The sequence below is a fragment of the Mustela erminea genome, chromosome 3 (assembly GCF_009829155.1).
Source record: "Mustela erminea isolate mMusErm1 chromosome 3, mMusErm1.Pri, whole genome shotgun sequence".
In the NCBI taxonomy this organism is placed as follows: Eukaryota; Metazoa; Chordata; class Mammalia; order Carnivora; family Mustelidae; genus Mustela; species Mustela erminea.
In genome coordinates, this window is record NC_045616.1 from 78,677,114 (window position 1) to 78,693,802 (window position 16,689).

At 40.7% G+C, this 16,689-nt stretch overlaps 1 long non-coding RNA gene across 1 annotated transcript in view; it reads left to right on the top strand.

The window, feature by feature from the left end:
* LOC116586355 overlaps positions 1-15,880 on the top strand; it is a 136,148-nt gene extending 120,268 nt beyond the window's left edge. Inside the window, exons 5-6 of the long non-coding RNA XR_004283999.1 lie at positions 13,849-13,972; positions 15,007-15,880. This is a non-coding gene — a long non-coding RNA (uncharacterized LOC116586355). The remainder of the gene's footprint in view (positions 1-13,848; positions 13,973-15,006) is intronic.
* The last annotated feature ends 809 nt before the right edge of the window (positions 15,881-16,689 follow it).

A 16,689-nucleotide genomic window follows, 5' to 3' on the forward strand; every position in this document is an offset into this window, starting at 1 on the left:
GCCATGTAAGTACCTCAGTGGCCTCAAGGCAGTACCAAACCAGGCTGGACAGCCCAGTTTATAAAATGGGACTAATAATAGTACCTAGCACATAGGAGTGTCAGGATTATTTCTTTAATTTTCCCCTTTTTATAGTTATTGAGCAAAATTTAGACTTGCACACATACAAGGATCCATTTTATATCTTCCAAATTTGTCAGTCCTTTAGTTTTATTTTCCAAGTATGCCCGAGTTGAGTAATATAAATCAACCTAGTGACCCAGAGCTGAGAATCAGATTTAGGGGTGTGGTAGTATAAACATTACACATCTTTTGTTCCCCCTGAGAAGTGCTTTAAAACATATTTAAATTAATCAAAAGTAGATATAGACCAGTGCTAATGTGCAACATGTTAGTTTTCTCCATTTTTGGTCTTTTGCAGGGCGTACTTCCATGTGATTGTATTTTAAAGTTGTAAGCTAGAACCACTACTGAAAGATAATCATGATCATATTTTCCTAAATGTTTTGTGGAATTGTAGTAACTTTTTTTTTTAAAGATTTTATTTATTTATTTGACAGACAGAGATCACAAGTAGGCAGAGAGGCAGGCAGAGAGAGAGAGAAGAGGAAGCAGGCTCCCTGCAGAGCAGACAGCCTGATGCGGAGCTCGATCCCATGGACCCTGGGATCATGACCCGAGCCAAAGGCAGAGGCTTTAACCCACTGAGCCACCCAGGCACCCTTGTAGTAACTTTTAAAGCAATGATTAAATGTTACATTGAGAAATGCTGCTGGGGTGAGGGTTGGATGCCATTACTGTTATTAACATGTGCCTTGGATTGTCCACTCTCCTGCCTTCTCCCTTTCTAGCCTATCAGGGACAAGTCCTTTCTTTTCCAAGTAGAAAGAAAGAACTGTCCCATCAATGTTGGCATTTTGTGGGTCACTCTGGTAAGATAATTTGTGCCTACCTAGGAGCAGGAGAATGTCAGTGCCTTGGTTCCAGCAAGCTCCTCTCCTACAGAGTAACTCCAGAGAAAGAACAAAACCCAGAAAGCTTGGGTCATAAGCGTCCATTCAGGTGATTCTTAAGAACACTTCTTTCTTCCCCACAAGTGTTCCTTCAACTTGTGGGGAAAAGATGACAGACACAGTAGGTTGTAGTGCTGAAAGCTTCAATCCGAGACCAAGAGTCTGTGTGTCAGCACATGGAGGGAGGCAGAGACATGGACACCTGGATGTTGCTCTTGGGCTGCAGGACCACTCCTGTCATTGTTACTTGAGCCTCCCCACTTGCAAAGAGCATGCCCCACTCCTCTCCTGACTTCCCTTTTAACTTCCCCTTCTTACTGATCCCAACCTGCAAGGACCAAGACAGGTGGCCAGGCCCTATGGGTCAGAGGTGGGTAAGGCAGGTGGCAAGGCAGCACGATAAGGCAATATGAGGGTGGTGGAGAGAAAGGGATTGTGTCTCAGGACTTTCCCTCCCACGTGGCGTTGCAGTGTTCCATCATAAAGTACAGGTATAGAACAGGGAGACCAGAAGGTATTGTGGAATGTTGAAAAGAGAGCTGGGCCCTGACTCTGCTGCTGGCTAGGGTGTGATCTTCTCTTTGAGCCTGTTTCCTGGAGATTGGACAGATGGTTTTCTAACCTGGACAGCTCGTGATTCTCCGTCAGCAGGTTTTTAGCCTCTACTTTGTATGGTCTGGTTCTGCCCATATCTCACTCTCAGATGGTCCTTGACCCTACAGAAGTCAGCAGGGATGCTTATGCGGTGGCTCTTGCAACAGGAATCGGATTTTAGATGCTACTATTTTTCAAGCACATCAAAGTAATATTTTTAGTTTGTTTTTTAGTTGTTTACTTAACCTAGAAGAATATGCTATGGAGTTGCACATAGCCTGAGACATGGTATGTGGTAAGGATGGCTGAGCTCCATAAAATTGGTAAGATCTCCTGAAGTTATATATGTGTGTACATATTCATATATGTGTGTTTTTGAATATGTATACACATACATGTGCTTGTGAGAGAGAGAGTGGTTTTAAATAACATCACTTTTTCAAAAGTTTCTTCATGCTCTTCCATGTGATTTCAACACAATTTTGTTATATTCTCTTTATCGCCATTATTTTCTTGCCTCATTCCATATTGCTGCTCAAAGCAGAATTTTAAGAACACCTTGAGGTGTTTTTAAATTAAGCCAGTAAACAGCTTTAGTCGACACCTCCAGCGTGTCACAGTGACACAAGCCAACAAAAACAGGGAGTAGGAGGTTTGCTGACAGTTCTGGGCGCTGAGACCTCAGGACTGGTTTGGTAAGTCAGACTCAAAATCAAGCAGTGACTTGTGGAGGAGCCAAAGAAGACTCAATCATGTTGTCTCTTGTACCAGCTACCCGTACAAGGAAAGGAAATTCTAGAAGAGGCTGAGCCTTTCTTTACTCAAAGCAAGAGAAGAAACATGGGGCGGGAAACTGGGAAACTGGGGCGGGAAAGCAGGTATACAGATGCTAACTCAGCACCTCCTATATAAGCTCCTGGTGTTGTGGCAGGGCTGGTTCCACATATCTTCTTTTGTGTTTGGTGTCTGGGAGCTGTAACTAAAGCTCCAGCGTTATTCTCTGTGTTAATTAGGATATGGATTTGGGCCATTGTAATGACAAGATTCCCAAACATAGTGGCTTAAATAAGAGAAGAGAGTTTCTTTCTTACCTGGAAGCTCAGGTATCCTGTCCAGAGTTGGCTGGTACTTTATGATGTTGGGGATAAAGTGTCTTGCTCCCTTAAATGTTCTTCTGTTATCTTGTTTAAAAATGAAGTTGTTCCATAGCCGTACAGTAAATCTTAAGCATCTAAGACAGTTTGTAGAAAAACAAAGGGAGTAGAGAAGGTCAAGCATGCATTGCAGTGGGTATTGGTAGTATGGTATAGCGGTTACATGGAGGCTTACTGCATGGTTTATAATTTTTCCTCTGCCACTTGCTAGCCACTGAGCTTGGGCAGTTACTTAACCTCTCTGTGCCTAATCTATAAAAAGATGATAATAGTACCTACCTTGTCTTGCTATCGGCTTACATGTATGAATGAGTTAATACATGCACAGTGCTTAGAACACCTAGACCATAATTATAACCAATAGCAGACACTGTTGATGCCTTACCCGTGTTCATACTTACCACTTCGTAAACTCCAGATAATTTTATACTGTATGATGGTTTTATACTGTGCAAATTTGTGACTGTCTACCTCCAGGCTTTCTTTGGTCTCTTAGGGTATGCTCTGCTGCAAGCAAGGCAGACCCTACATGCTTAGAAGTTGGAAGATAGCAAGGAGGTTGAATGGTCCTCAACAGCTTTCTCATTCCTTGGGTGCAGCAACTCTGAGGTATTTTCCTATCACCTCACAGAAATCCCAGGACAATTGAGACCTGACTCCTCGCACTAGCGACCTGCTCATTGGCATATTCTGTATTGCTTCCTTGCTTTCCATTGGTCATTTTCCCACTCTCCTGATCTTCCTGACATTACCACTCGAATTAACTACTCTTCAGGATAAGCCTTTAGGAAACCCCAACTAAGATACTTGCCCTTTACTATATACACTTCTGTCCAATTACAATGGTCTTAGGATGAACTCTGATCCTTTTCATGCACCTCCATCTCCTGATGTCCCTCTTCTTACTTTAACAATTATGTCAGCACCAGATTGAGACACAGGCAGACTCCTCTGTCCTTCAACCACCGTCTTCCCCTTGCCTTACACTGACATATATAGAATCTCATGAAAACCAGGCTACAAAGGAAATGGAATGTTGTGGCAAAGAATATTCAATATCTTTGGGGCTGGCTGTCCTGCCTAACTTCCTTCAGGCTTGTTCTCATTTCTCTTGGGGTCTGCACATATGGCATATTGCTTAGATCCATGCCTGGGTTATGATTGCTCATTAAATCTGAGACATGGCGGGTAGACCCAGGTACACAGCTCTACATCCTGTTGTGATGGATAAGCATTCTCTTTCCATTTCCTCCCTGGGGCATGGAGAGGATGGAAGTGTTTTTCATGAAGACAGGAAATATCTTCACTATGCTTTGTGAACTAGATGGAATTATCCTAGAAAAGCAGTTCCATTGGAGTGAGGAGAGAAGGTATGTGGGCTGGGTTTTCAACTGAATGATTAAACAATAGTGCTCTCTGTGGCCACACCCTACTATTTTACATATGTTGTTGGGACCAGGACAACCTGGAGAGATAAAATCAATGTTGCCTTTTTAAAAATAGCTATCATTTCACCTACATTTATGTAAGACCCAGTTCCAAGAGTCCCAAAGACAACACAGATAATCCTCATTTTGTAGGATTCAGTATACGTGCATTTCAGTCACTACAGTTCAGTTACTTTAGTAAAATAAAAGCAGCCCCCTCCAACAACACAGTTAAAATTTCAGTTACCGTGACATATCAACTGTGAGTAGTGACAAAGATTATGAACTTAGCTGCTAATTGGTCAGTATACAAATCACTTCTTAAATATGTGCGTTATGATTAGTTATTTACCAATTATGTCACTTCTTTCAAACTCAGCTGGTGATTGGTCATTGTGCATCTGTTACTCAATTTACCCACAGACAGCAAACTGTATAGTTGTGTTGCCTTCTTGTCTTCAGTGATAACCCATGTGACAATTTACAAGATAATCAGTGAAATGAATTGGCTAACAAAAATGGAATAGAAAAAAGAAAGGAAAAGTGATAAGGTAGGAAGTAAAATTCAAATTGAATGTAAATGGATTTTAGGAAATATAACTGAGCCTGGGAAGGTTAACCTTGGAGCCATTTTAAAGATTCTAGATAGGCAGCCAAAGGAACTTAGTAGAAGTGACCTTACCACCGTAAATGAGGAAAATTATAAAACAGTGAAGATGTCCAAGAGGACATGATGCCAGCAAAAAATAATCATATCACAGAGGCACATAGATATTTCACAGCATTAAAAGTGCAAAGCACAACATGGTGACGCTGACCCAAATTTAGAAAGGAGACCAACAGTTTACCACGGCATGGAAAAAGTACTTGCTCTGTGTTGTAAGTTATATGACAAGAAGGCAGGCACTACTCTAATTACCCTAGATAAATTTTTATAAGAAATAAAATTACTTTAATTCTCAATATTTCCAATTAATTAAATTATAGTGTGCTAAATATTTGTTTTACTATTTTTTCATTTCCCTATACATTTATAACTGACAGTGAGAGTGTTTTTTAATATTTTGACAAAAATTTCTAAAGGTCATGGACCAATTGTAATTTTCTCCAGTGTTTCTTAAGATCATTTTGCACAGGTTCAGTCTGCATGTCATTTTTACAATACTGCATAACAGTGCAAGGACTGCCTGTACTTGGGGTTTTATCTTTTTTATTAGGAATGTGAAAACCACGTGGGCTTTAGATGCTGTGTGCCTGGGTTCACAGCCTTACTCGAACACTGAACTTCTTGCTGTCTGCTGCTGGTGTTTTCAAATACACCAACCTATCTGAGATTTAGTGTTCTTATTTGAAAAACAGAAATAATTATATTTACCACATAGAGTTCTTGATACCAGAGAGGAGAAGGCCTCTGGAAATACTCTTGACATTTAGGAAACATTCAATAAATAAGTTTCAAGAAAGTGGAGACCCTGTCTCTTTTCTTCATTGTAGTATCCCTGACACTTAGAACAAAGCTTTACATGGAATAGTTGCTCAATAAATATTTGGTGTGTAAAAGATTGAAGAGTCACATTCAGTATTCAAAACATTTAGTGACTTGGTTGTCTTCTTGTTTTCTTACTTTCTGGATGCTGTACAGCTTCAGAGAGTTGAAGAAATGATGAGACCCAGTTCTACTGAGAACATAGGAGGTTTGTTATTGACCTGTAATATTGTCTTTCTCTTACGGTCATTTCTGCCTTGTTTTTCCCTGCCTGTTTTGTTGAGGTGCACTCAGCAAGGTTAACATTTTTCATGTAAGTAAGGAAATCATACATTAAGGAAAATCATACATTATGATGTATGAGGAAATCATACATTAAGGAAAATCATACATTAAGGAAAAACATTAAGGCTTTAAACATGAGAAAGGAAAAGAACAATTTGCAAATCAACTTAAGAAATATTTGGAAAACTGCAACTGCACTAGTAATCAAGGAAATAGAAGTCAAAACCAGAAGTTGTTCTCTTTGTGATCACATTTTCACAGATTCCCAGGGTGATGAAGCCAGAGAGTAGTTAGAGTGCAGACCCTCTTCTCAACTGCTTTTTGCTTGTAAGCATTGCTATAACCCTTTTAGAAAGCAACTAGGACCCAAGGATCATTGGCCGTTGACTTAGTAATTCTACTTCTGGAAATTGATCCCAAGAATTCAATGCAGATGAAACTTTAACATGAAGATTTTAATCACAGCGTTATTTGTAGGAGTGGAGATGGGAAACCACATGTATGTTTGACAGTGGGAATTGTTAAAGTGGAAGAGGGTATATGCACTTTCTATTCTGCAGTGTATGTCTGTAAAGTGTTTGGGTAGAAAGAGTATATGTCTGTAAATGTGATAGACCATTGTATATAAAAAATATTTTTAATTACATGTAAAATCCAAATAACTGATATAGTAATGCCCCCTTGAAAGAAAATATTCCAAATGTGAATAGTGACCATTTATTATGGTTCCACCGTATTCCAGAGGCTTTGAATATTTTGAATATTTTGTCTCTGATTCTCATAACAATCCTGCAACATAGATACTGTTGTGCCTGTTTTACAGATGATCATATGAGACTGAGAGAGCCAGGTAGCTTTTCTGATGCCCCAGCTAGTTGTGTACATCTGCCTGCCAGTAAAACCTGCCCTTTCAGGCTAAACACGCCCTTTTCCTCGGTTCAAAGTTTGTTCTGTTTTATTCCGGTTTTTAATTATGAGAAAAAAAAATTTTAAATTTCTCTGTTTTTATGTTTATTTAGAAGCATAGATGATTTTAATAATGATCATAAACCTGGGTAAAAGGAAACAGTGCAACCTTCCTAAGTTGTTTATTCACTCTGAGCCTCCATTGCTACCAAATAAAGAACCCCTATCCCTGCTCATTGGATAGGGCTCTATACTGAAATCTGTGTGAGCGAGCAGACTACATGTGTCAAACCTTTTGCAGTTCTAAAAGGCAACATGCTCAAGTTTTAAGTGCTTGTATCCAACTTCTTACATAAAAGTTTTTATCTACTTATTTTACTATCATTATTATTTTAAATCTTAAAAGAGCTAAAAACCTATTTTAAATCTTAAAAGAGCTAAAATTCATGCTTCCTCAGTCACAGATTTAGTATCTTAGTTAAAAAATGGGGCCAGGAGTGGGGGGTAGTCATTGTTTTGCACGGTTGATATGGAAAATGTAGCACACGTCCAGCATTCTTTGGGAAAGGAAGTAGAAGCTTCCCTATCAGATGTTTTGGAAAGAAGGTAACTGTGGAATAGGCTGGAAGTGCCAATCGGGAGCTTTCCAAAAGTACTTCCATTGATTCTTGTTGAATATTCATGGACTTGAAACTTTCTGCCTCTGATTGTCCTTTCTCTGAGTCTGGCAGGCTGCAGCCAACGGTTTTCTGGTTGTTTTCCTGAGGATTTGGTGGTGGTGTTTTTGCTGCACATTGCATTGTGTGAGTGAGTGAGTGAGCCAGTGAGTGAGTGTTGTGTGTATGTTAGAGCACAGCCAGATCCTGGGCATTTATAGAGCATTGCCTTCAGGGGCTGTTTACTCTGGACCCTCTCCAGGATACCAGACTTGTTCTAGATGATTCCTCCTGACAAAAGGACAAGGCTTGGCTCATCCTCAAAGATTATTCAGATTATGCACCTTGCCCGTTTATTTGCGTTTTGCTCTAGGGGGTATCCTGCAAGACCCCAGAAGAACTTAGAAGATGCATACATTTTGCTTTCCCTGCACCCAAAGAGAGCCTCCTGAGCAGCTTCTAAGGAAGCAAGTAGAAATGTTTGGCTGGGGCAGCTCTAGCTTGACCTTCCTACAAAGTTCAAAAGGTTATTTGGTCAGTGACTCCCTCCTGCAACCTGCTTGCGTGCAGCCACAGATTGAACTGCAGGACTGTCTGCCACGAAGATCATTTAAAGGAAGGTGCCTTCAGAGTGCAGTGCATTGTGGGGAACTTGCTAAAAAGAAGTGATCTTTTTCTTCTTAGAGAGGGAACAAATGTGGCAAGGAGTCAAAACATCAATTAAAATATACAATTGGCTCCATTTACATGACAAGCTTTGAGTCCTGCCTTAGTCACTGAACAGTAGCTTTCTCTGGGGCTCAGGAAGCTTCAGGCTGGCCTACTGGAGACTGCTTGGTCCTTTCTCTCTCAGCAGTAATAACATTCACGGTGATGTACATCCCACCAACACCATTCAGCCCTGGAGGAAGTTTAGTTTGGCTGATTTAAACTTAAAAAAAGGGAAAGGAAACTTTTTCTTCCCCTTGCTTTTCTTCTAGATTAGGCTGCAGTTTTGAATTAGTTGTTGTAATCACCTGTACTTATTTTTTTTCTGAAGATTTTATTTATTTATTTGACAGAGAGAGATCACAAGTAGATGGAGAGGCAGGCAGAGAGAGAGAGAGAGAAAGGGAAGCAGGCTCCCTGCTGAGCAGAGAGCCCGATGTGGGGCTTGATCCCAGGACCCTGAGATCATGACCTGAGCCGAAGGCAGAGGCTTAACCCACTGAGCCACCCAGGCGCCCCTCACCTGTACTTATTTATATGTTGAAAAGGCAGTGTCAGGTGTGGATCATAACTTGGCCAGCGCTGGTAAGATCACAGATGAAGTGGGAGATGATTGTAAATTGTTTCCATGAGTGTGTTACTTATTTTCTTATTGAACCCTTTCTCTCTGTATAGTATTTGGTGTATATGCAGGAATATGGTCAATTTTACAAACTTTATGTAAAGAAGACAGTTTTCAGAGAAACTGGAAAAACTGTATGTAACAATAAAGGGATGGATGCATTCAGGAATGGCAAGAGTTTGCAAACTTCCTTTATAGGGCCTGATAGCATAATTTTAAGCTTGTGGGCCATTTGATCTCCATCACAACTGCTCAGTTTTATTATTATAGTGCAGAAGACGATAGCAGTCTATGAGTGAGACTGTGTTCCAATAAAACTTTATTTATGAAGCTGGGAAGTAGTTTTCAGGCCCACTGTTTGCGATTTTCTTAATTATGGTGTAATCCGTTTCATTCATGCATCTGGTATGTTGCTTTCAGCTGAACGTAAGGAAAAGCCCAACTAAAGATAGCTTAAAATACATATTATCTTGAGTAAGAAGAAACCTCATCATAGGAAAGTCCCCAGGGCTGGTTAAGTAAAGCAGTTTGATGATGTTATCAAAGGCCCAAGATTTTTTTTCTCTTTCTACTCTCCCACCTTTGGCTCATTGGTTTATTCTCAGGCTGACCTGCTTCATAGTCAAAAGATGGCTGCCACAGTTCTAATGTTATAAGTGAAGGGAACAACATCCAGTAGGAAAATTAGACTACCAACCCTCCCCCATCTCTTTTTCTAAGAGCAAGAAAATCTTTCCAAGAAGAGCCTTCCATTTCATAGACCATGTCTTATTGACCAGAACTGGGACGTAACATTTCAAGAAGGATTTGGAGTAGGTCACTGTGTTAGTTGTCTGAAGCTCTTATGACATCAAACTCGGTGATATAAAACAATGGAAATTTATTCCGTCACAGTTTTGGAGTCCACAAGTCCACAATCAGTATCACTAGGCTGAAATTAAGGCATTGATAGGGCTGTGCTCTCTCTGGAGGTTCTAGGGGGGAATCCATTCCTTGTCTCTTCCATCCAGTGGCTGTTGACATTCCTTGGCATGTGGCCACCTCAGTTGCGTCTTCAGCGGTCTCTGCTCTATTTTCATATCACCTTCTCCCTTGTGTACCTGTGTGAAATCTCCTTTTGCCTCTCTTTCTCTCTTTTAATGTGAAACTTTTTTCTTTTTTAAGATTTTATTTATTTATTTGACAGACAGAGATCACAAGTAGGCGGAGAGGCAGGCTCAGCAGGGAGCAGAGAGCCTGATGCAGGGCTCGATCCCAGGACACTGAGATCATGACCCAAGCCAAAGGCAGAGGCTTTAACCCTCTGAGCCACCCAGGCTCTCCTAAAGTGGAACTTTTCAAATTCGCTTTGTGCGGGACCATACTGTCTTCTCTCTGGTAGTCCATTTTTGGCTTGTGTGCTGTGGAAGCTCTCTCTCTTACAAGGATGCTGATGATGGCAATTAGGGCCACCCAGATAATTCAGCGGGATCCTTAACTTAAACACATCTGGAAAGACCCATTTTCCAAATAAGGTGACATTTACAGGTCCAAGGGTTAGGACCTGATATCTTTGGGGTCCATTTTTCAAACTGCCTCAGTCATGGAGAGCTTTGTCAATGTAAAAAACATTGCTACTGTCTGAAAGACAGCCATCATGCCAGTTACCAGTAAGAGAGAACTACCTTGACTATTCTGTATTAATGAAGATTTACTTACATCAAATAAGGGAGGTGTGGACCAAAAACTACTGGATTCAGCCAGCAGGGAAAATCTGGAGTAGGACTATTAGGTAAACAGCAGTATCTGATATAGCATATGTGTTTGGCTATTGTTGTGTTGAAGCTTACAATGACTTAAGAAAATAATGTGTATACAATAAGGTAGGAAAAAACTTTTATCTATAGTGTGGTCACAACACAGGAAAATACTCTTGAGCATAAAAAAAAGATGAAGAGACAATAGAAATAATACACTAAAAAATCACTATTGGTTGGGGTGCCTGGCCTGTTCTGTTGGAAGAGCATGTGACTCTTGATTTTAGGGTCTTGAGTTCAAGCCCCACATTGGAAGTAGAGATGGCTAAAAAAATAAATAAACTCTCTCTCTCTCTTTTTTTTTTTTAAGATTCTATTTATTTATTTGACAGAGAGAGAGATAGTGAGAGCAGGAACACCAGCAGGGGAGTGGGAGAGGAAAAGCAGGCTTCCCGCTGAGCAGGGAGCCTGACGCAGGGCGGGATCCCAGGACCCTGAGATCATGACCTGAGCTGAAGGCAGATGCTTAACAACTGAGCCACCCAGGCGCCCCTAAATAAACTTAAAAAGAAGTAAATCTTTAAAAAAATTACTAGAGGTTGTGTAGAGTTAGTGGGAATATGGATGACTAATTTTTTTCCTCTTCTTTTTTGTAATTTTTAAAATCTTAATAAAAAGTATATATATATATATTGCTTAAATTAAAAATACATTTTAATAATAAACCAATAGCATTATATCATTAGATTATAATACTGGGTTTTAAAAAAATACTTCCATTTATTTTGTATCATTTCACTTAATTTATCTCTTGTTTTACTGTATCACGAAATTATGCAGAATATCCACAGATTCTGCCCCAATTTTTCTGCTTTCACAGAGACCCAAACCCCTCACCTATGTTGTCACTAGCTATCTTTCTGAACCACAGGTTGTGACATCCACTATGCTTCTTATCAAAACATTTAATGTCTCTCTCTTGCTTTAGAAAATTTTTCCTTCCTTTTTTCCCTCTCCCCCTCTCTTTTCTTCTTCTTTCTTTCTTTCTCTTCCCTCCCTTCCTGTTCCCTCCTCACCCTTCTCTTCCCTTCTCTTCTTTTTCTTGGCTCTCATCGTTCTCTAAGACCTTGTTCACATCCTTTTTCAAAGTCCCTGACACTGGATACCCACAACGTTCAGCCCTGTGCCTCTTGCACCCATCTTGGCCCATGCCATGCCCTTTCATGCTCTTCCCCAAGCAGGTCTCTAACTCTGTGCTCCCAGATGGAGGGGAAGCATCCATTTCCACCTGAAAACTTACTGGAAATGCAAATTCTCAGGCCCCACCACACACCTACTCAATCAGAAACTCTAAGAGTGAGGCTATATATTGAAGCGTGTCTTAACAAGCCTTCTAGGTAATTTTGAAGTGTGCTAGAGTTTGAAAGCCCCTGGGCTACCTCTCTTTGTCCTACTTTCTTCATTATTGCATTCATGTATCTGTGGCAATCATCATTGCTAGAATAGCCACTGTATTATTCTTCCTAGAGAATTAATTTGTAAACCAATTATACAAGCATGTATAATGCCAGCCGTTAGCCTTCCAATGAATAACATAGCTGTATTACCTATATTCCTATGATTTCCTTGCTATCTCAGTCATTTTTTCTTTAGGTAAACTGTTCTTGTCCAGTTTTTAGGTATTTTATCTATACAAGTCAATAAACCTGCGCAATAATGAACATCACTTCTTTATGACCCACTAGATCACTTATTCTAAAGTCTAAATGCCTGCTTTGAGCCCACTATTGCCCATGATTCAAAGCCATTCCTTCAGCTGTGGTCCATTGAATAGGCCTGGTAACACATGGCCATCCTTCTGTTTCTTCTTTCTTCCTTAGCTAAACCAAAAATATACACAAGAGAATCATGGCCAGTGTGTCTAGACACTTAAGAGAGCTCCTCCCCTTCATCTGTAGTTTTATAATCACAGGCAATTCATCTTTTCTCAGAGTCTTGAATTCATCATTGGTAGGAGTAGATATGGTAAGGTTTTTCCCTTTTGCACACATGGACTCTCATGTGCTGGAATTTATGTGATTCTACAGAGCTCTATCATGAGGGAAGACACGGGTCCTATTTTTTTGTCCTCTGGCATCTGAAGAAAGTGTGTTTTGACCTCTGATCAGCACCTAACCCCATGCCTGGCACATAGTAAGGGTTTAATAAAAAATTATTGGATAAATAGAAGAAATAATGGAAAGAACAATGGAAGGATAGAAAGGAGAAAGGAAGAGAAGGGAAGGAGAAGGGATTGAGAGAGGGAGGAATGAGAAGAGGAAGAGGAGGAAAAGTGTTGTAGGGAGAGAGGAGCAATGGAGATGGCCAAGTATAAATCAGACCTAGCTCTGGATGTGGCGAAGTACTTCAGAGAAACAGATAGCACTGGAATTCTAATACCTATCCTGAGCTGGAGGGGGGGGGGGCTTTAACAGTAAATTAACTATTCAATTAACTATTCAATTTCGTTTCTTCCCTAGAGGATATTTTCCGCAGTTCCTCCCAGGTGTAAAGGTCAAGGCTTCTCAGAAGAGTCTGAGAAAAGCGCTTTGTGAACTGTAGAGCAAGAATGCAAATGGTGATTAACTAAGATACCGCAAGCAAGGGCAAGTCTCCTGAGCAGTCTGAGGAGAGACTCTTTTGCCTTCTTTTTGTCATTTGAGTTCTCAGAATTATCCTCAGTTTAGACCAAATCAACCTCAAATGTCTATGATTAAAATTTCCACTCTGAAAATCTGAGCAATTTAGGAATTCTGGAGATAATTTGTAAATAACACTCGCATTTCAAATCGCCTGTCTTCCCAAAGAGTCCTCTGTCCTGTCAATGGGACTGCTGCCAAGGCCCAAACTGCTAAATTGGGCCAGTGACACTAAAGTTGCTGGTGGGAGCTTCTTATCTCTGATTCGTCTAAGAATTTGGGACAGTTCATTGAAACATATATTTTTCCTCATGTAAAATGTAGGCTAAAAGTTACTGACTGTTTTTAGGTTGGGAAAGGTTTTCAGGATTTTAATGCATGTGATTTACTCAACTTTTACTTTGTCTATTCCTAACATAAACAAAACTCAAATCAAATACTAAATAGAACCCAGAATATCCTGGATACATGGTAAGGTTTGGGGGCATTAAAAAATGACTAAGCCCTCTGTTTCTTTTTCATTAAATTCTGTTGACATGAAAGGGAGCCATTAATACCATCTCTTTTTCCTCTTTTCTTTCAGGTCAGCACAACCTTACCCACCGCAATGTGTTTCTGAAGTGCAGGTCCAGCAGCTGTGTTAAACTATACACTTGATGCTTTATGGGACCAAGGCAGATTAGATCATGCAGAGATGACCAGCCTGGGTAATGATCCCTTAAACCATATGTCTATGGAGTTGTCATATCACAGGGATTATGTTGTGTCTGTGCCCTGATTATTGCTCAGGGAGAGGCAAAGTTTAAAAATGATCATGTTCAAAGAAAGCCCTACAACCTGTGATCTCTGGGATCCCACCAGGTCCCACATCCCATACTCCAAATACACACATATAGACCTTCCTTGCTCCTAGCTGGGGACTCTGAATTCATACATATGGCTTTAGCCAGGCTGTGTGGATTGAGGGGTCTTTGAATTGCTTCTCTACTAAAGGCAGTTGACAAAATTGATGAACCTGGTATAGGAGAGCATCATATATTGAACACATTGCATGAGAAACAAGAAATTTATAAAAGAGGACTATCCTGGAGTTGGGGTGAAAACTATTTTCATTTGGGCAATATATTGTATAACATGCCAGGATGTGCCATTTCTAACCTAATGTGTATGGTGTACACGTAGAGACAGAACATATAACCATTTCTGAGAACACTGTTTGGCCAGAAAATCATTCAAAAAGGTAGTTTCATGAAGGGACTCTCTTCTTTTTTTCTCTGGGTCCCACAGAATTTTCTTTGCGTGGCCTTCACACCTTCCCTTTGTTCCCCTGACATTTTGTAGCATTGGTTTTCAAATGGATAAAGTTCCCATGGATGTATATCAGCATTTCTAGGAAGAAATGTATGTATACTTTGGAAAAAAAAAAAAAGTGTTTCATATTATCATAGAATTTCTTAACTTGGGAACCAATATAAGTCTGCTATTCCTGTAACGTAAGCAAACAGAGTAAAGGTTGACAAATTTTCATAGCTGGAGGGAGTCTGCATCAGTGAGTAAGCCTTCTAAGGGAGCACCTGATAGGGGCAGGGTCTCATTTCCTTAGGAGGGTAATGTCAAGATTTTCCTTGGTGGTCAAGCATAGCATTTTTGTTTATATAAGAGGAAATGGATTTTTTTCTTAGAGGTTCAAAACACTTCTGGGCAAAACTAATAATAGGAAATGCCTGTATCTCTCCTATAGGATGAAATGAGACAGGAGTCTTGCTGCTAAGGTAGGAGCAGAATACTCAGGACCCATGTGAGAGGATCCAGAAGAGAAAGGTCAGTGTTATGTGTGAAGACAGCCATGGCTTCAACAATACAGACATTGCTTTCATTGCATGAATGTAGTTGTCCTTGGGAAATGGAAAGAGGAAGAGGATTGAGGACAGTGAGCCCAGAAGGAACCTCAGAATGGGGTTCCTAGGACCTTCGGAGCTGGCAGCCATGAGGCTGCAGTAGCTTTTGTCAAGAAACATCTGTGATGATGTGGGAAGGGATGGGGGACGAGGATACTTCCTAATCCCCACTACTGGTGCCCTGGGTAGGGGATGGGGGCACAGGCCCCATCTGAACAAGCAAACAGCAGAGTTGGTTCCTGGAACTCTTAGCAGAGAGGGAGCTCTCTGTAGGTGACTTCATGATGTCAATTTTGCAGGGCCTTCTGAACCTGCCCACGCATGCTAGTCCCATAGTCTTCATGAGCAGTGGTTCTGGGGAACAAAAAGAGTGAGTTGAATAAGAGTGGTAACACAGGAAACAGTCTCAGAATCATAGCAAGGCAGAGCTAACAAGTGAGTTTTAACAGTGAAAGGAAGAGAAAGCCTAGTGAGTATTGCCAAATGTAACAAAAATCTCCACATCCTCACAACTGATGATGGGAAAAGTGAGAACAAGTGGACATAATTTTGGTGGAGAGATGGAAGGACCCTGTGCTGATGAGAGGTTGTGACCTTCCTGTTGTGCTATGGAGGGATAGGAAGCAGGACCAAGGAATACAAGAGGTAAAAAAGGAGGATGGGCACCACTGGCACAGAAACCATTAGAGGTCCTGCCTGAGCCATCCCGAGGCCTTACAAGAGAGAGAAAAAGGATTTGGGAGAATTGCAGTCCAGAGAATTCCCTGGTGGGAGCTCAGCACTTAAGACTCCTAGATTATGGTCTCAAAAGCTGATGTACAAGAGGCCTGCAGAAAGAGATAAGTACATAAAATGGGGGAGAAACCCCAAAGGATCCCAAGACTCTGGGGACAGGTTGGACAAGGAAAGATGTCCCTTCACTGCTAGGGGATCCAACAAGAAGTATATTCTCCAAAGATTTAGGGTATTGCTAAGGTGGCACAGAGCAATCAGACCTCTTCATTTTAAGGAAAACTGAGCCATAAATTAGAAATACCTATAAATATTTTAGAAACATCTTCCCACTCTCTTTGGATATTGATATTTAATGCCAGAATTGCTCGGACCTCAACTAGACTCTCTCCAAACCAAACTAGGCTGCCCTCAAGGCTCTGATTCCTTACCAGCAGCCTAAATAAGTTATGTAAATAGTAACCAGGAAAGAAGGACCTAAGAAAATCTAGGCAGGGAGCACCTTCTTCAGGGTCCTAAATGCAAGGTAGAAAGTGACAACAGTCCAGGGAGGTGCTGTGACAGTGGGAGGAGTAGCAAGGAACAATTCTGGCCAAAATGCTAATCAACACAAAAAGGTGAGAAACTGGGACAAATGAAGAAGTGAAGGTAGAGCACAATTAGTATTTTATTGGTAATCACAATAAACAGGCCTTTCCTGAGCTCTTATCAACCAGCTTGGGTCATTTGGGGAAAGTGATTGAATATCTTGAGACTTAATTTCTTCCCGCACATGAGAATTGAAGCAAGTGGTC